General features: G+C 48.7%; 1 protein-coding gene across 2 annotated transcripts in view; it reads left to right on the top strand.

The window, feature by feature from the left end:
- LOC147705920 (deoxynucleoside triphosphate triphosphohydrolase SAMHD1-like) overlaps window positions 1-21,035 on the top strand; it is a 1,309,615-nt gene that overhangs the window by 457,094 nt on the left and 831,486 nt on the right. The window lies entirely within an intron of this gene.

Here is a 21,035-nt window from a genome sequence, read left to right as displayed (position 1 = left end):
TTGCTTAATATCAATCTCACTGTGCTAATAATATGTTTGATTTCTCCAGGCAACTGACATGGTCACTCCTCCAAAAATAATCTTCCCCCTTGATTATGAGAATCTCAAGAGGTTCGAAGGACAACATTTGAAATTACATTGTGAGTGAATGAGAGAATGGGAAAGCAGAGATTATAACCAGTTGGGGGATCCCTTCACTTCTGCTTCTTCACTCTGGCGGTTGTGTTCCTAGCCAAGAGCGAGCGTTCAAAAGATCTTAACTTGAACAGACACGTGGTTCACTAGATGATGAGCTCTGAGACACTTATCTATTTCTTCAGTGGACAAAAAGTTTGCCATTACACTTTCCTGTTAATAATTTATTTATTTTAAAGTTTTATAGAGCGCGAACCAGACCCGTGAGGGTATCAGAGCGCTTTACAGTATTAAGGATAGTGTACAAAGCAATGGGATGGGAGGGATTAATTGGGTAAAATAGGGGATACATAATGCAAGAAAACACGCAGTCTAAAGTTCTGGCTACATGTGGTAAAGAAATTAAGACGGGTAGATACATTGTACAAGAAGGCACATAGTCTCAACTCTTGGAGTGCAGGAATAGGTATCGTCAATAGAAAGATAATAATGTAACGTGATCATTAGGCGAGGTATTTACCCGGGGGCGTGGCCAGCCAGCCAACATGGCGGACGCGAGTTGTTAACGCTCTGGCCGATAACCCCTATTTATCCTGCCATTTCTACTTCTGAGGTGCAAGCAGTGTCCACATTGAGAGGGACTGGTGCGGGTACGTAGAGGGGAGCCTGTGCAGCCCGGTGGTTCGCCGATCGTGAGGCGCTGGAAGGGGAGTTGCGGCCCGGACGAGCAGCGCGCCCAGGAGGAGAAGGCGCTCAAAGTGCTCCGTGAGGTAACGGTCGCCGCCGGAGTCTGAGGCAGAGCTGCAAGATTGCCGGGGCGCGTGAAGATCTGGCCCTGTGTTGCCCATGTGAAGTACGATTCAGAAAAGGGGGTGGTGATGAACAGAGTGTCTGAATTAAGCAGACCACTCTTACCCAGTCCAAAGATCAGGGCTTGATCCATCTCTGTTATTTAGCTCACTGCACCATCCCAACTCAGAATCTGGCTATATGCAAATCAGTCTGTCCCTGGCCCAGTGCATCATGGGAACAGGGCAGACTAAACTACCAAGCCAATTCTTCACCAGAAAGGAGACAAGCTTCCGGGGACCGGTTTCTGGCATTTCAGCCGTCGTCGGCCTGGCTTGCTTGAATCCTGATGGTGCAGTGAGCAAGGGACTCATGTCTGAGTATACCCTGCCACACCTATAGTGGCCAAAAACGATTCAGAAAAGGGGGTGGTGATGAACAGAGTGTCTGAATTAAGCAGACCACTCTTACCCAGTCCAAAGATCAGGGCTTGACCCATCACCGTTATTTAGCTCACTGCACCATCCCAGCTCAGAACCTGGCTATATGCAAATCAGTCTGTCCCTGGCCCAGTGCATCATGGGAACAGGGCAGACTAAACTACCAAGCCAATTCTTTACCAGAAAGGAGACAAGCTTCCGGGGACCGGTTTCTGGCATTTCAGCCATCGTCGGCCCGGCTTGCTTGAATCCTGATGGTGCAGTGAGCAAGGGACTCATGTCTGAGTATACCCTGCCACATCTATAGTGGCCAAAAACGATTCAGAAAAGGGGGTGATGATGAACAGAGTGTCTGAATTAAGCAGACCACTCTTACCCAGTCCAAAGATCAGGGCTTGACCCATCACCGTTATTTAGCTCACTGCACCATCCCAGCTCAGAACCTGGCTATATGCAAATCAGTCTGTCCCTGGCCCAGTGCATCATGGGAACAGGGCAGACTAAACTACCAAGCCAATTCTTCACCAGAAAGGAGACAAGCTTCCGGGGACCGGTTTCTGGCATTTCAGCCGTCGTCGGGCCGGCTTGCTTGAATCCTGATGGTGCAGTGAGCAAGGGACTCATGTCTGAGTATACCCTGCCACACCTATAGTGGCCAAAAACGATTCAGAAAAGGGGGTGGTGATGAACAGAGTGTCTGAATTAAGCAGACCACTCTTACCCAGTCCAAAGATCAGGGCTTGATCCATCACCGTTATTTAGCTCACTGCACCATCCCAGCTCAGAACCTGGCTATATGCAAATCAGTCTGTCCCTGTCAGTCTGTACGGCGCCTTGAAGAGACTGCACCGGTGGTGGGCTGCTGAGGCCTGCCACGAACTGAAGACCCATACTGCCTACGGCCGCTAGTGGGTTTTGCGTCGAGAAGTGGGGCCCGGGCAGGAGGCGGACCCGTCACTGTAGCGGGGCGCGAGTGGAAGTGACCTGGTCCGCCAGAGAAGCCCGCTGCGGACGTCACTGAGAGAGGTGGACATCTGCGACCTTAGGATTAGCTGACGGCCGAGCACCGGAGGGAAACTGCGGACCGGGTGTGCAACGTGGCCCAGGAAGGGAAAGCGCGCCCTGAGGTTACGGCGTAGGACTGCTGGAGGCCAGATGGGGCTCTGGCCCTGAGCCGGCCCCGTAAAATACAAGGACCCCGGGCAGGCGATGGGCCCTCGAGGCCAGCGACGATCTGGAGGCCTTTGGGGGTTGGCCCAGCCAGTGCGCAGTGTGGTGAGGAGTGGGGCCCGACGCTGGCCTGGGACAACAGTGAAGTTCCTGACCCGCGCCTCAGAAAGAGTGCCGCAGACATTATTGAGAGCGGCGGGCGCCTACAGGTAGCTCCCTTGAAGCGCGGGCTTGCGCGCACCACGAGCGGGATACAAAGAGTGGGGCCGGCGGTTGTCCCCCGCTAGCAAGCAAGTTGGGAGCTACACTGTGCCTAGAAAGACAGTCCAGGAGCAGCCATCTAGTGTAGGGGGAACTGAGAGTCGGTGTGCCTGGAGTGCCCAGAGGCGTGAGAGGCTGCTGAGGAAACAACTGAGAATGTCCGTCACCAGGGTCTGAGACGCTGAGAGCTGGAGAACTAAGGCGCGAGCGTCATTTTGGGGGAAGCGTCATTTTGTGTGGAACTGCAACAAGGGTGGTGCGCACCTGACATGAGAGTCACGCCTGACACAGGGGATGCCCCTGGTGATAGGAGGTGCCATAGGGACACTGTGCCCAGGGACCCAGTGAACTTAAGGTGTGCGCCTGTCAGGCATGACTGGTGGAGTCGAGCAGTCTCTGCCCTGGACCTAACGGACATCACCGGGAATTACTATTCGAGGCCCTGTTGAACGGTGCACCAGTGAAGTACGGTCAGCTGTGTGACGCCTTAGGCAAGCGCAAAGAAGTAAGGGAATCCCTGCGCTGTAGTGGAGAAACAAACTGCATGATAAAGCCCCACCCGGTGCCTGTGGCTGGCGCAGAGTGATTGGCTTCCCCGATTATAGGGACAGGAAGTCGGATTGCTGAAGATCTGGCCGCAGGCTTCGTGTCGTCGCTTGCAAAGGGGGTCCTCCCGCTGAAAGTTCAGTTTGATTGGCACAACAACATTTTCTCTCAACAGGTAGAGGCCCGGGTTTCGGTGGCCTGTAGCTGATCGCGCCCGCTTGGATTGCGGCCCACTTGCGGATGCCTACGGTGCAACAACTAGCGATGGGCTGGCTACGGGACAAGTCGCAGCATGGGCAGTCGCAGACTGAAAGCCTGGACCCTTCTCAAGGGCGCCAAATTGGAAGCATGGAACCACAGGCGGCGGCCCTCGCGGCCAAAATGGACACTGTGCTCGCAGCGGTGGAAAGTATTAGCACTGGAGACATGGATTGACAAGGTCACGTCGGATTTCACCCTCCTTCACGCAGATCACCGTAAGCTAGCCGAGAGGGTTGCAACACATAGCCAAACACTTCAAGAGCTACAGCCTGTTGTCCAGAAACATACTGTAGCGCTACAAGACATGATCGACCGGGTCCACGTGCTTGAAGACCGGATAGAAGAGGCGGCAGGGCGCTCTCGGCGCAATAATATTTGCGTAGTGTGCCTTCCGGAGTGCGAGGAGGGCAGAAATCCGGAGCAGTACGTCAAGCTTTGGCTACGTGATCTCCTGCCCCAGTGGGCGCTGTCACTGCAGTTTGTCATGCAGAGGGCGGACAGAGTGCCTGCGCAGAAGCCCAGGCCGGGTGCCAGACTCCGCCCGTTCCTCTTCAAATTCCTCAATTATCGGGACAGGGACGTGGTGCTATGCGAAATCAGGCAACCTGAATGTGGGAAACAGTCGAGTAATGTTCTTCCCGGATTATACAGCAACGGTGCAGAGACGAAGAAGCAACTACATGGCGGTTAAGCGTCAGCTCAGGGAGCTGGAGTTGCCTTACTCCCTGCTGTTCCCGTCCCGGCTAAGAGTGGTCACGAAGGAGAGAACTCAATTTTTCGACTCCCGTTGGAAGTGTGGGACTGGCTGGAGGAGTCCGGACAGTGGACAGGTACAAGACCTCCAAGCTCGGATGCCGGCGGCCGGACGGAGAGGAGATCAAGATGGCGTAGACGGGCGGGGGCACACCAAACTGTGAGGTCGGGCCAAGTTGCGCCCAGCCCGGAGAAAATCAGGATGGAACGCCAGGAAGCTCTTGAGGCGGTGGCAACCTTTGGGACAGTACATAGCAGTGACAGCATGGAGACCTACATGCGCAGTGCACCAGGAACCAGTGGCTTATCATCTCCATCCACCGTGATCTCGGAGGACTCAAATTCGCCTGTGGTGACACCCCAGCCTGCATGTGATATTTTGGCGCTGTGTTGCATCTGAACATAGTTAACAAACATACATAAGCGGAGAACTGCTTTGTCTTTTATATGCCTGCACTCATGCTACTGAACTGCGCTGTACACCGCGGATGCCCTCGGAAGTTAGTGGGGCGCATGCGCACCGCCGGGGGACAGCTTGCTGCGCGGGGGCGGGACACATGGCACAGGTGCTATGCACGCAGGCTCCCTACCACTGTGGCTCGCACCGGACCTGCACGTTAGACTAGACCACGACACATTGCACACCTCCCGCAAGCACAGGAGGCATGATAAAGGGGAATAGTGCAGACAAGTCACTGTCACCACACGCAGCCCACCAGGCACTACACTGGAATAGCACACCACTACATGTATTCTTCAAGGTTTGAACGAATGCCCCTTCGGGGATACACCCCATTAGTTACGTTGTTTGCAGTTGTTATCTTATTTGAATTGCAGCACACCGATATGCTCCCCTCGGACCGTGGCCCAGACCCCCCGGTGCGGTCCCTTTGCCCCGCGCTGCGATGGACTACCTGGATTCATGACATGTACTAACATCGTGACCTGGAACATACGTGGTATGCACACACAGTTGAAGCGTTATTCCATCTTTTCCTACCTGCAGCAACACTCTGTGGGGGTTGCCCTCCTGCAGGAAACCCACATGACCCAGACGGCGATTGTCAGGCTTCGCAGGCGTTGGAGAGGGCAAATATATGGTACTGTCTTCACGGCGCATGCGCGGGGTACACTGATCTGGGTGCGGGCGGGCACTCTCTTCATTTGTGAAGAAGTGAAGGTGGACCGAGAGGGCAGGTATACACTTGTGCGGGGGAAATTGAATGGTCAAGAGAAGTTATTGGGATCGTTGTACGCCCCCAATGTGGACCAGCCGCCCTTTTTAGCACAGCTGACCCAGGTCTTCCACCCCTATGCTGGGCTCCCTTGGTTGTTAGGCGGGGATTTTAATGTGGTACTGGATGTCCAGCTGGACAGGTCTCCCCCCCCCCCCCCCCCCAACCCCCCTGTGCCGCTGCGGCGGTGTCCAACGCGCAGGCGCTTAGGGAATGGCTTTCACACTGGGCGCTACAGGACTTGTGGCCCATACTCCACCCAACTGACAGAATGTATTCCTATTACTCAGTAGTCCATGACTTGCATGTCCGGTTGGACAGGATAGTGGGTTCCCAGTCTTTGCTTCCGCTTATTCCACAATCCGAATACCTGGAGGATGCACTCTGATCGTAACCCCCTGTGGTTTCAGATCCGCTGGGAGACAGATCGTCCGCCTGTGCCCATGTGGCGGCTCCAACCTAGCATGCTGATCAACGGAGGGACGGCGAGCAATGCAATGGTAGAGTGGGACACCCACAAAGTGGCCGTCAGGGGGCATTGCTTGGGAGCCATGTGGAATATACGCAGGATGCTCTCAGCCTCCCTTGCGCGCCTAGAAGCTGAGCTACTAGACTATGAGCAGGAAGGAGAGGGGGGGGGGCAGGCATGCACACCGGCTGGGGGCCATCAGCGCCCAACATGCGGAGCTTTTGGAGAGGCTGAGATGCCACAATTACGCGGCGCATACTGCCAGAACACACGCCAGAGCAGACAGAGCGGGCCGCCTACTGGCTTGGTTGATTTTGAAGAACCGGGATAACCCACTTACTGGGTCTCTGCGGCGGGGGAACTGCCCAAATCTTCCATACCTTCCATACTTAGTAAAAGGAGACATAGGAGCCTTCGTCTGCAGGAGGAACCCAGATTTATTTCAATAGCCCGGGCTATGGAACAGAGTCCCAAGCTAGTCAGAGACAAAACCCAGGAGGCTGCTACTTCACTCTGTAGCTTACACGCCTTTTATACATTTTTCATCCCAGTCTTTTGGCTGTCAGACCATTGTTTAATCAGGGCAGTGTTCACAGTTGATAACCAGATCCAGACGATGTTTGTAGTTAGTCACCTGGTCAATTCTTGGTACACAGATCATTGTTCACTCTGCTTTGTTCAAGGCTCAGTTTTTCAGGTCATTGTTCAATTGCCTTGATCAAAGCCCGGTCCTTCAAGTCCTTGTTTAATCACCCTGATCAGGGCCCAACAGTCAGACCATTGTCTAGATAACCTGATCACGGTGTCAAGGATGTTTACCAGGCTGGGAGCAGGAGATGGAAAATAAGCTTGTTTACACAGGGCGTGTGTGTCTCATGGCTTTCTGTTGAACTGCAAAGAACAGGGGGTTGGGTGTGCGACAGTTCCTGGGCAGAAATGCAGGCTGCAAAATGGTTTTTGTCAGTTTAGATTTTCCTCAGGCATCAGCAGAAATGACCAGGTGGGTCGTGTGGAAGTGTTTGACACGAGATGGCAATGAAAAAACAATGGAGTCCCGGTACAGATGATGCTGATCAGAAAAACACTTTTCCTCAGACCCGCCTTTTGCCATTGTGTGGTAAATAAAATTACCGTATCATTTTTCCATACAATTAATAGTCAAAAAGGATAGCTCAATCAAATGAGAGGCAGAGTCCGTGGAATCTGAGTCATACGGGCTTTAATTAAATACCTCGAGGTATTGGACATCGAGTTCCATCACCACTAAGGTTCAGGAAGTGATATTCAACGTTTTATTAGCATTACACATTATATAGTAAAACAGTATAATTGAAATGGATACAGTAGGCGTAACAGGTGAAAAGAGAGAGATAAGAACACGTGTGCGTAACAGGAGGCGTGTAAAAAGGCGTACACATGGGCGTGCACTTGACATGTCAGAGAAACGTCACATGAAACGTCACAAATGGGTGGATGCATAGAGAAAGTTTGCAGGATCAGCAGAAACTTATGACTTATATGCGCGCGCAACTGAGCATGACGTGTAACTGGGGAGAACTGGGGCTTTGACTTTAGCACTAGTAGAGGAGACTAATGTCTGGGGTGTCAGAACGACCTGCACATATAGCATATCTGGTATCTCATGTTTGGAGGATGTAGTGTCTGAAGTAAAAGGTCTCTCGGACAGAGGCCATTCAATACTGAATGCTAGTGTGTGCATATGAATCTTCATGTAGAGTGCGGGGGGCCATGGGCCTACCATGGCAACGGGAGCAGTAAATTACTTGCATGGAGACAGGAAGGCAGGGCCCTTTGCTCTGCAGCCGAGTACATGTTTACCTATTTCACTAGACTGGAATGTGTTTTCGAGGAGGCTTAGCAGATAACTGTAGGCAAAATACGATTTTGGCAGGCAGACCAGGCTGAGCCGGACACCGCTCGTCTGTGCAGGATGTAAGGCAGAGGTCAGGGATGCATACAGTTTTCAGAGACAAAAGAGACTTGGAGCCTCGTTTAAGGGCCTAGCTCGACTGGGCCAGGAAACATGGAGGAAAACGTAAAAGTGCACCATGTAAAGACGTTGGCACCATAGGCCTAGAAGCCTAATTAACGGGATTTTCTTGCAGGACTGGATAGCTGACATGTTAAGGATGGACGCAAATGCATATGCGTCTCTCTAGCATGTACGGAACAGAAGTTACACGACATACAAGGAACATGGGTGCATGGATAGGGTGCGAGTGGGGGACACATTAGCTACCTTAAAATTTCTATTACCTCATTCCCTCCTTGGACCCTACTACACCCTACTACACCCTTTAGTATATATCTATATTCATGAGACCATCTATCTGTTCGTATAGCATCATTTGTTCTTCTTTCTTTATTCGGGAACGGGAACGTGTACTTGGACGGGGAATACAAACTGTGGCGCACAAGCCGCAAATCACTGGCCCACATTGCAGACCGAGACAACAACTGAATACTATGACCAATATTATTCCTAGGAATTATAACAATTTCCATCCCCAGGCGGATATCATACTCCAGAGCCAACCGGACCAAGTCCAGGAGCCTGGATTCTGGTGTATCAGGTGAGCAATTTCGTGGAGCCGGGTTATGGCCTTATACACGGATGGCGCGTTATTAGGAATAAACACGCAACAACTGGATCCGATGACTCTACAAGCCCCGCCCCTATCTGCCAGGATGACGTCAAGGACAAGGCGATTTTGAAGAACAACAATTCTCATAGCAGATTGTTCTTCAGTCAGGTTACCTAGAGCAGAAGTAGTCTCGTTCACTACTGCTTCCAAAGTTCTAGTTAATTTGCGTATCAATTTACTGTTTTGAACAGGACCTACAAAGAAAAAGAATCCTTTATTGAAATCTGTATATTGCTCCCATGTTGTTTCAGTCTGGTCGACAATCGGGGTCTTGATCTCCCTTCTATGTCTTATATGCACAAGATGTGGATTTCGATGATAATCAGGCGGGGCTAGGAAAACAGGTGGCAATAGGAACGCAATATAACACGTCCCATCCCAATCTAATGGCAGACGTACATAGGCTGTCTGACCACAAATAAAATAGGAATGGCGGGAGGCTTTGAAAGTAGACTTTCCTTTATCGCTGAATTCGACCACAGTATTACAATCACTGTGTCCTAGATGTACTGAACCATTCTTTCTAACGCATAATTCACCTTTCACTGGTAAAACGGTTATAAACGGCAAGTTCGAATTAGTCTCGGACTGCACATTCAGAATCATGAGGTTAAGTGTAAAATTACTTAATCCATACACTTCATTTTCTAGATCGGTCCCTGTCCTTTAAGGAAAACCTTCCTGGTCTGGAAAACATATTTTATTCATGACTGTATTCAGGTTCCCCCATATCCAATTGCCTTGGGAAACCTTGGACTTACTGTCTAGGGAAGACATTAAAGTAAACCATGCACCACACGAACCATTATGTGTGAACGGATAAGGAAAAAGGGGCAGAGCTCCCTTGTATTTCTGATAGGGAGGGAGTTGGCCACATACCCAGCAATTAGTGGCATTGCTGGTCTGGTGAGAATGATGTAACATACGGATGAATGTATTGTTGCGCATTGCTAAACGATAGGATAATTCGTGGGGAGGCAGGTCGCTGAAAGTGTGCTCTACAGTGTCATTGGAGGAAGCATGTACATGAGAATCAAGAGGAAAGAAAACATGTAGCATTAAACTTATACATATGATCGTAAGACTCAGAAGAAACATAAAAATTAATGCGATGACGCATCGGCTGTGCAAACTTTTACAATAATGTTTTCTCTTTTCAATTCGCCTATCTCTCTGACTACTTGGGTCTATCTTATACATGTCAGAAACCAGTCTAACCGCTTCACCCGAGGGGGACTTAAACAATTAAACGCTGTCTGACTTACTAGACCTCAACTTGGCACGATACTCCTGTTGAGAGTTTTCTCTAGCAGGGGGAGTTTAGAGTCAGTGTCTGAAAGGGGGCAGTCCTTAATCGGAGTCTCTGGACACAGTCCGTGCACTTTCTTAATATGACTGGAGTGAAGCCATCCCTTGCGACCTTCCAGCTTTACGGCGGTCCTCGTTGTCATCAACACCAGCTTGGGCTGCTTCCATCTGGGTTCCAGCGGACTTGTTCTGTCGAAGTTTCTTACATATACGAATTCTCCTGGAACGACTTCATGCGGTTTTACTTGGGTGTTGTCCAGGAAGGCAGCCGCGACCTGTGAACGACAAGATTGTAGTGCAGACATCAAGGAAGCCAAGTAATCTGTCAGCATATTACTTTCAACATCGGTGATCTTTCTGGGCATAGGCGTACCCCACATGTTCGGGGGACGACCAAAAATTATCTCATACGGGGACAATCCTGTTCTAGAATGGGCTACCATTCGCATGTAAAAGAGGGCAACTGGCAGGGCAACTATCCAATCTACACCTTTTTCTGCACAGACCTTCGCTAAGCGTGTTTTCAGGGTTTGATTATGTCTCTCAACGAGACCAGCTGCTTCAGGATGTCGTACGCAGTGGAACTTCCACTGGTAACCTAACAGGAGTGATACCTGTTTCATAAGCTCGGACGAGAATGGCTGTCCATTATCTGAGTATACGACACAGGGCAAGCCGTATCGCGGGAAGAATTCACGAACCAGCTGTTTGGCAGTGGTTACAGCAGTGTAATCGGGAACTGGATATGCTTCTGTCCATCGGGAAAGAGCACATACGACTACGAGGACATACTTGAATCCTCGGCATCTGTCCATCTGGATATAATCCATCTGGAGGACTTCAAAAGGATGGTCAGGAGGATGAAATCCACCTGTTCCACGGGAACACCTTTGCCTGGATTGAACTGACAACAGATCACGCAAGTACGCACTTTCTGTTTCGCTGCTGCTCGTAAATGCTTATTGAACCAAAGATTCTGTAGGCTGTCTAACATGGCTTTCTCTCCTAAGTGTGCTGGACTATGTGCTGTGTTAATGATAACTTGAACCATAGAGTCGGGGAGGAACCATGTGGCTCTTCCCTTCGTCATCCATCCCTGATCTGTCTGGATCCCTCCTTGTTCAGTCCATTTCTTGATTTCATCTGGTGTTGCATGTGTCTGTATGTCAAGTACATCTAGTGTGGGATCCTTAACGGTCATACAATGTGTCAGTGAAGGTACTTTAGTCTTTGTCACGTCAGTCGGTAAGTCTGTTTGAGTCTGAGCTGTAAATTTAGCTGTTCGATCTGCTTGGTCGTTACCCTGGGAAATAGTGTCGGTGACTTTAGTATGTGCTTTGCACTTCATGATGGCTATGGCTGTAGGCAAGTGTATTGCTTCTAACAGGGCTTGAATGAGGGGACCTTGTTGGATCTTGGCACCGTGAGAAGTTAGAAAACCTCTTTCTTCCCAAAGAACACCGAAGTCATGAACGACTCCGAATGCATACTGTGAATCTGTGTATATGTTTACTTTCTTGTTCTTGGCTAGTATACAGGCTTGGGTCAGAGCGATGAGCTCTGCTGCTTGGGCAGATAATGTGTCAATACGATGTGTTTCTATGACTTCAGTTTCAGTGGTCACTGCATATGCGGCCACTAACTCTCCTGTGCTTGTTCTCATACATGAACCATCCATGTAAAGTGTCAGGTCTGAGTCGGGCAATGCAATGTCTGTCAAGTATTGTCTGGGCTTTGTCACTGTATTAATGACTTCTACACAGTCATGTGGTGCTGGATCAATTGTACTCGAGGGTAACAATGTGGCAGGGTTGAGTATGTTGCAACGTCTGATTTCTATGTGTGGCTGGAACAGTGTCAGTTCATAACCTGTCAGTCGTGCTATGGTCAAGTGTTGAGTCTGGGTCCGGTTTAAAAGAACTTCCACAGAGTGTGGAACCTGTACTGTCAAGGGATGTCCTAACACTATTGAGTCGCTTTGTCTGATAGCTAGAGCTGTTGCTGCAACTGACTTTAAGCACGCAGGCAACGCCTGGGCTACTGGATCCAATGTACTAGAAAAATAAGCACAAGGCTTGTGGTGTCCTGCTTGATCTTGTGTGAGAACAGATAACGCTGTGCCATCGCGTTCTGTGACAAAAAGCGTAAAAGGTTTACTGTAACATGGTGTCGCTAGAACAGGTGCTTGACATAAGGCTTTCTTCAAGTCATTAAAAGCTTGTGTATGTTCCTGAGTCCAAGGGAGGACAGTCGAAGTCGCTGCCTCCTGTGTTGTCAACTGTATGAGTGGCTTGGCTAGATGTGCATACTGAGGGATCCATTGTCTGCAGTACGAGGTAAGGCCAATAAAGGCCCGTACCTCCTTTTGTGTCTTGGGCTGTGGCAGATGTGCAATTAACTGGATACGATCTGGTGTCAACTGTCTACCCCTCTTGGACAGCAAGTGTCCAAGGTATACCACTTGCTGGGCACAGAATTGTAGCTTCGAAGGGGACACCTTATGCCCCTTTTCGGCCAGAAAATACAAGACAGTCAGTGACGCGCGCTCGCAGTCACGTTTGGTCCGTGCAGTGATTAACAGGTCATCAACGTATTGGAGCAGAGCAGTGTCAGCAGGCATGTGAATACTGTCTAGTTGTCTCTTCAGGGCTTGACTGTAAATACTGGGACATTCCGTGAACCCTTGAGGTGCACGTGCAAATTTGAAGCTTTGGCCATTTAAAAAGAATCCGAATAAATACTGGCTTTCTGGATGAATGGGAACACTAAAGAAAGCGCTCTTGAGGTCAATTACAGTGAAGAACGCAGCTTCGGAATCAATAGCCGTCAATAAGGAGGATATGTCTGGCACTACTGGATACTGGGGTATGATGCATTTATTTAGTTCTCGAAGATCGATCACCAATCTGTTGACTGGAGGTGCATTTGGGTCAGTTCGTTTAAGAATCGGAATGATTGGAGAATTACATACATTGGAGTCAGTTTCTACAACAACTCCTTGGGCAATGAGTTCGTCAATAATTTTCAATAAGGCTGCTACAGCCTCGGGGGGCAATTTGTATTGTCGGATTCGGGGTAGTACAACTCCTTGCTTGAGAGTGACACGATAAGGCGTAATGTGCATACAACCGACATCAGTTGGACCTTGTGCCCATAAATGCGCTGGTACTTTTAGCAATCTTGGATCAAAATCTCTCAACACATAATGACCTTTGAAGTCACGCAAAAACAATCTCACTCCTTCCGGAGAACAACATATTACAGCTCCTAATGCTTTCAACGTTTTAATACCAAGCAGATTTTCAGGACATGCTTTCGTAAGTAACAAGTCTGTAGTATGGGACAATGGACCAACTGCAAGGGAAACTGGCTTTGATACTTCGTTAACAATAGGCTTTCCTGAAAAACCCAGGGAAACATTCTGTGGGCCTGAGAGGGGTGCCCCTGGAACCTCGTCATGACTGATGGTAGTTCTGCTCGCCCCTGTGTCAATCAAAATTGTTCTGTCTTTCCCTAATACCTGACTATGTACATAGGGACCATCTTGATCTACAGGAACCTCAATAAGAGGCAAGCCAACCTCCCTCTCTAGGCTGTTTCATGAGTACTGCTGGTAATCGGGATAATCTGACTGTGCATACTGGTACATTTGTTGCGTGACATGTTGCGTGGCAGCAATAGGCTGGGGTTGGGGTACAGCTACTGTCTGTTGTACTTGCTGTGGTGGTTGCGTATTCTGTGGAATATGCTGTGGAACGTGTTCTTGTCTAGGAGGACGCGGTCTTTCTTTCGTTTTGCCTGTAGCAATATTGTGTTTCAAAACCAAACATTCATTTATATAGTGACCTGGCTGTTTACAATAGTTGCAATTCCCTTTAACAGGAGCTGCAGAATGACTAGTCTGTGTGGAACCCCTCTTCTGACCATCTACTGGGACGGACTGGGCAACTAGTACTTTCATTTTCGTATCTTTCATACGTCTCTGTTCATGTTCGTGTTCCTCTCTAATTTGGTTCTGATGGTACTGTAACATTTGTAACATTTGGGAAGGGGTATTCGCTTGCCATGTGCTCTCGACTTTCAATACTCTATTTTTAACTTGTGATAAGGAATTCTCGACTAATTTGGTCACAAAAAGATGTGGATATGATTCGCTACTTGTTTTCAGGCCACTATTAATAATAAAACATTTCTCAAATCTGGAATAAAAATCACTAGTGTCTTCGTCTTGTTTCTGTTTGCAGGCTGAGATTGCATCCCAGTCTTCCTTTTTAACTGTCAATAACCTAGGCAAAACCTGTACTAATAATCCTGGTAATGCTTTAGTTTTGGTCCCGAGACCAGTACCTGGAATACGTGTAATTTCTTCGTCCTCTAATTCAGTCCAGATAATCTTTTTATCTCCCACCTCCCATTCTTTTTCTTTAAGTTTCTCGTAAATACCGGCTGGCAATAGTACTTTTAACATTTTAAGAATATCGGGATATGTGTAATCTCCCATGAGTAACATGTATTTTAATTCACGGTGAAACCCTGCTGGATCTTTATCGTGACAAGGCACTATTTTCTTCATTTCCAATAATTCCATTTTGCTTAAGGGTGTGTATACGAATACGCGTTGAAGCGCACCCCCTGGAATCTGGACGGGATGAACTTCTCGTAGGGGATTCTGTCTGTCAATGTAAAATGGTTTCCTTACTGGGGGTGGAACAGGAACAAAATGTGGAGTCAGGAAAGTTCTGTATTTGTGGCGTTGTTCTAGAATGGTATTGATTAAATCAGTACCTAGGCCTCTCCATCTTTTTAGCAGTAACTCGTCCAAAATATTATATAGGGGACCTGGGTCAGAATGCTGACTTTCATATAGCGTGATGAGATGCTGGATCATGTACATACCAGCTAATCGCTGTTCGTCTGGGGTAAGACTCAAAAACGTTTGCGCTACTGAATCATCTTTATATATGCTATCATTCCCAGCCCATTGGACTGCTGACCGTGCTAATTCCTGATCACGCATTGTACTAAGTTCGTTGTAACCTATTCTTTCTCTCAGGATTTTATCGGTGTCTTGAAATATATGTTCAAGAGAACATTGTTCTGGTATGGGAGAAAGAAAACGTTTCTTGTTTTCTAGACGAATGGGTCTGTCAAAAGGTCTATCAGAACAATACTGTTTAGGAAGTCTCGCTCTACCTACATACGCTATCATCCCTTGGCTGTCTTCTGTCTCTACTAACTCGTCCTCATCTTCGGTTTCATTCTCTTTCTCAGCTCCCCTAGCTTCTTTTTCCTTTTCGTGTATTATTACTATTTCTTTGCGGATCTTCCTGTACATGGCGTCTATACAATTTTGTTTATCATGTTTACCATCAGCTATATTGTTACTCCAATTTATCAGTATGTCCATCTCTTCTCGGCTTGTACCTGGCCGATCTCGTTCCCTTATCAAACAATTTATCAGAAACCGTAAGATCATTTTTTGTGTCTCAACCTTTTGATGTGCAATGGCCTCGCGAATGCATTCTGGTCTCTCCCCTGTTCTAATAAAATGATATATATTGTCTAGATGGTTAGTCATTTCTGGTAAAAGAATCAGTTCGTAACACGTCGTAAACGTATCGAAAATAACATCATCTCTTCTTCGCCAGGTACTGAGTCATATCTACAATCGGTAAGGTATTGTTTAAGGGATTGGAAAGTCGCTGCTTTGGGGGTACGCTGTAATGCTAACTCTCTAAGCGTCGTTCATTTTACTTGTGGCGGGGTGCGAAGGTGACCTCCTATGGCGCCTCCTGAAGCGGAAGCGAGGGCATGAACTGGCTGGGTTGAAGCTGCTGGTGTCATAGCGGGTATAGGAGGCATATGTAATGGGGGTGGACTCTGGGTTGCAGCTGTCGCAAAAGGATTGTGAGGACCGATAGTAGGGGGAACAGTAACAGTAGCAGCAGCAGTAGGGGAAGTGACAACAGGCGCGTGAAGCGAGTCTTGGAGACGTGGAGGGGTCGTGGCTTGAACAGTGGCTTGAACAGACGGAGCAGGCTGCTGTACATTATTAACGGCTGGTACGGGTACATTAGTATATGCTGGAGCAACATCATCTAAATAGGAGGAAAGGAAAATGTCTGCTGCAGTCTGTTTGTGACTTAGTTTAGTCGGGACCAATGGTGGTGGTAAGTTACGTGATACTTCCGGGGTTGCCTTGGGCAGGCCCTCGGCAAGAACTGGATACAGTCCTGTAATAAGGGCATTTCTTTGTCTGTCTTGTTGTTCTATTCTGGCTCGTTCTCCTTCTCCTAGTAACTCTTTTTCTCTAGCTTTTTCGGATTCTTCTCTACTTCTCTCTGCTTTCCTGATTTCTTTTTCAGTTCTTCTATGGGCTTCTTTACGCCATAATTCTATGGCATTTTTCTGGGATTGTCTGGCTTTCTTTTTCCATAATGCTTCTTCTACTCTCATGATGCAATCAGCATCCCATGTCCCTGAGACAGGCCATCTATACTTCTCTTCCAGACCCTTGGTGTAGTCCACCCACAAATCTAGATACAGTATGGCATCTAAGCCATGCTTATTGTACATAAAATGTCCAGGAGTGTCCCTAGGTGGGACGGGAACTGCTTCTTCGAGTATCCCTTTCCTAGTTCCTATCTGACATAATTTCGAGAACAGTGGCATATTGAGACTGATTTGAACGTGAACACAATAAACACAGTAATGAATTGCAAACAATCATTCATACCATGACATTAAACACATTGAAACATGTCAGACTGATATTACCTGGTACATAGAAAACACAAATCATGAAAGTCTCGAGAAACAAAAACTAGAATACTGGATTACTAGATGCACTGCTAAAACAGTACAGACAATACCGGTCCCATAAAGAGACACGTCATACCGCATTCACCTAAGTGAACACGTCTGGACCAGGTCTGTGTACCCAGACCTGTCTTGACCGGGCACAAATTAATGAACCCGTCTAGATGCGTTCCCAACAACGGTACTCACCGGGAAGCAAGGACTGAAGGCCTCGGAAACTGGACTGGACTGGACTGCGTCAGGCTACGATTACTCCTACGCATGCGCTTCGGAATAGGTGGGCCTCTGGATGCCTCGGACCTTGCTCTCTCGACTCGGGGCTCTGGTCGGGATCCTCCGCATTCCTCACCGCCTCGTCTGGATGCTGGACCGCAGTCTCCGTCTCCTCCGTGGGCCCGAGGGAGATAGCAGGAAAACCCGCAGGTGTGCACGGAGTCCGTCGCGGCTGTCGAAGGGGTCAAGGGCTGCGTAACATCGCCGGCGAGTGGGGAAGGGGGGGGGAGTCCCTATTCGGGCGCCAAATTATGTGGTAAATAAAATTACCGTATCATTTTTCCATACAATTAATAGTCAAAAAGGATAGCTCAATCAAATGAGAGGCAGAGTCCGTGGAATCTGAGTCATACGGGCTTTAATGAAATACCTCGAGGTATTGGACATCGAGTTCCATCACCACTAAGGTTCAGGAAGGGATACTCAACGTTTTATTAGCCTTACACATTATATAGTAAAACAGTATAATTGAAATGGATACAGTAGGCGTAACAGGTGAAAAGAGAGAGATAAGAACACGTGTGCGTAACAGGAGGCGTGTAAAAAGGCGTACACATGGGCGTGCACTTGACATGTCAGAGAAACGTCACATGAAACGTCACAAATGGGTGGATGCATAGAGAAAGTTTGCAGGATCAGCAGAAACTTATGACCTATATGCGCGCGCAACTGAGCATGACGTGTAACTGGGGAGAACTGGGGCTTTGACTTTAGCACTAGTAGAGGAGACTAATGTCTGGGGTGTCAGAACGACCTGCACCTATAGCATATCTGGTATCTCATGTTTGGAGGATGTAGTGTCTGAAGTAAAAGGTCTCTCGGACAGAGGCCATTCAATACTGAATGCTAGTGCGTGCATATGAATCTTCATGTAGAGTGCGGGGGCCATGGGCCTACCATGGCAACGGGAGCAGTAAATTACTTGCATGGAGACAGGAAGGCAGGGCCCTTTGCTCTGCAGCCGAGTACATGTTTACCTATTTCACTAGACTGGAATGTGTTTTCGAGGAGGCTTAGCAGATAACTGTAGGCAAAATACGATTTTGGCAGGCAGACCAGGCTGAGCCGGGCACCGCTCGTCTGTGCAGGATGTAAGGCAGAGGTCAGGGATGCATACAGTTTTCAGAGACAAAAGAGACTTGGAGCCTCGTTTAAGGGCCTAGCTCGACTGGGCCAGGAAACATGGAGGAAAACGTAAAAGTGCACCATGTAAAGACGTTGGCACCATAGGCCTAGAAGCCTAATTAACGGGATTTTCTTGCAGGGCTGGATAGCTGACATGTTAAGGATGGACGCAAATGCATATGCGTCTCTCTAGCATGTACGGAACAGAAGTTACACGACATACAAGGAACATGGGTGCATGGATAGGTTGCGAGTGGGGGACACATTAGCTACCTTAAAATTTCTATTACCTCAATTGAGTGGCAAATACTTTTAAGAAATCTCAATGTTCATAAGACCATCTGTTTCTTGTTGAAGCATCATCATCATCATATTGGTGTTGTGAATGTTAGAGGGTGGAGGCTTGATGGTCTGGACACACATTGTACAGAGCACTGGCAGGCACTGAAAGCACAAACAGCAGGAGACCAGGACAGCTACTCCCAAGGCAAAGAAGATGAGGACCCTCCAACCCCACTGGGAAAGGAGGCCCCAGACCCAGCCGGTGAGGGACCAGCTGCCTTCATCCAAATGAATTTCGGAAGAAAGGCGATGCAGACGTCGGATGGCATCATGCACTGTAGGTGCGTTGTCTGGGATGTATACGCAGCAGCTGGAGCCGATCAATTTACATACACCACCACGATCAGCAAGGATGACGTCGAGGACCATGCGGTTTTGGAGCGTTATAAGGTGGTCCGCCTGTAGTTCTGCAGTGATATTGGAGAGGGCACCAGCTGTTACTGTGATGGTGGCCTCAAGGACCCTGGTCAGTCCTCGTACAGCCCGACTGTTTGCCATGGGGCCCCAGAATGGAAGAAAACCTTTAAAGAAGTCCCAGGCTTCCTGGCCCGCTGTATCCTCGGCTGATATGACGCCCCTACGTGAGCGGCGCAGGGCGCCCTTCATTGACTGGTGGTAACCTCCATGGGTAGAGTATGTTGGTGGAAGAAGGAAGGCCAGATAGCAGGTACAGACCAGTTACGGGGGAGCCAAGTGTAGGCGGCAGTGCCACAGATGAAATAGGTGTTGGGGGATGCCACCAAATTCGGAGGAGATGTAGAGCTCAAAGCTTTTGTGATATCACACGTACTGGTACCAACTTTCTTAGTCCCTAGGCCATGGATGCAGACACGGCTTTGCACATTTAGACATTCACAGTGTCTCGTTCATCAGGCAGTATCCTTCTTGTGCGGAATCTGGAAAATGTTCGCTGAGTGGTTGAGTTGAATACTACCATTTCACTGAGTTTATCTGGTGGTAGTAGCAATGTGGACGAGCTGGTCGGGCAAAAAGGAGCATTGTCATTGCCAGATCTGTTCCACCAGAAGTCATCCCGAAATGTCCCAAGGATAGAATTGGCAGTACCATTGACAGTGTAGGCCTCCTGCATCAGCATCTACCATGCAAGACAAGACCCAGTGATGGAGAAGGGATAAGGAAAGAATGGAACAGGGTGTATCATGGAATGTGGCATCAGTCCACAAACCCAGCAGTTGGAAGTGTTCATGATCATCGGATGATGATGCAACATTTGGATGAAGGTGTTGTTGAAGAACTCTGCACAGCGGGGTAATTTGTGGCTGGTAGCGTGTAATACTGGTGTTCTGCAGGAGTCGGGGTAGGAGTTGGTGAGGTAACAGGATGGTAGATTAGTAACAGCCAACCAAGGATAGTCAGGATGAGGGAGACAAACAGTGTCACCACGGTGGCTATGAAGCATTTACTATGTCGGAGACTGACCTCTTGTTTCTGAATTCGGGCGTTTTGGACGGCTGCCATTGTGCTAAGCCAGGGACCTCTAGCGGCTGTCTGTGATTGGTGGTTGCTTCACTGGGCGCAGGTGCCAAGGAGCCCTATGGCATACCTTAGTCTGACACACCAGCACTACTCTCATCTGGGAAGATCACAGCCCTATAGCCTATCGGCACTTGGCGAAGTCAAGGGCAAGCCTTCCCTCAGGGGCGCAAGTTATATCGGTCGGAAGTAAGAACAGTATGGTCGGGAAACAATTGTTCTTGGTGTTGAGCAGAGTTAGGGGAAGGTTCCACGCTTCCTTTCAGTATGTTGTCACTCTCTGCTTCCGTAGATGTAGGATGCAGTCTGGCATCGCTGAATGGGACAAACGTCGGAACTGTTTCTGTTTCTGAGTCTCCTTGTCCTTCCCTCACCCACTGATCATGGGGGAGGGGCAGAGGCACATGCCGGCAGTGAGACGAATGAACCCAATTCTTCCGACCGTCTACTTTCACAGCGGTGCGGGTGGCCAGTAACACCTGACGGTGCTGTGTCCAGCGGGGCTCGAGGCTCTTAGTCCATTGAAAGTTCTGGATCAGGACATATTCGCCAGTTGGATAACGCGCCCTGGGCCCTCGCTTTTGGCAGGTATGGCCTCGTGCACCTGGTGATAAAGAGTACGAAAGGTATTAGTTAGACTGTACAGATAATCAACTTCCTAGGCTGTGGGACACCCCAGACATTGGCAGGCCTCCCGAACACGATCTCGTGGGGAGATAGCCCTATCCGGGTGTGTGCCGTTGTTCTTGTAGACAGTAGGGCTGGGGGCAGTGCATCAACCCAAGTGACACCTGTCTAGGCTACTATTTTGGCCATTTTAGTTTTTATAATGCCATTGTACACCTCTACTAGACATGCTGACTGGGGGTGGTTAGCTGCATGAAATTTTTGTTTTATACCCAATGCTGTACAGACATATTCCATAATTTGGGCTGTAAAGTGGGTCCCG

This window comes from Lissotriton vulgaris, chromosome 7, assembly GCF_964263255.1.
Source record: "Lissotriton vulgaris chromosome 7, aLisVul1.2, whole genome shotgun sequence".
Lineage (NCBI taxonomy): Eukaryota > Metazoa > Chordata > Amphibia > Caudata > Salamandridae > Lissotriton > Lissotriton vulgaris.
Note: the sequence above shows the minus strand (reverse complement) of the source record. Positions and strands in the feature narration are given on the sequence as shown.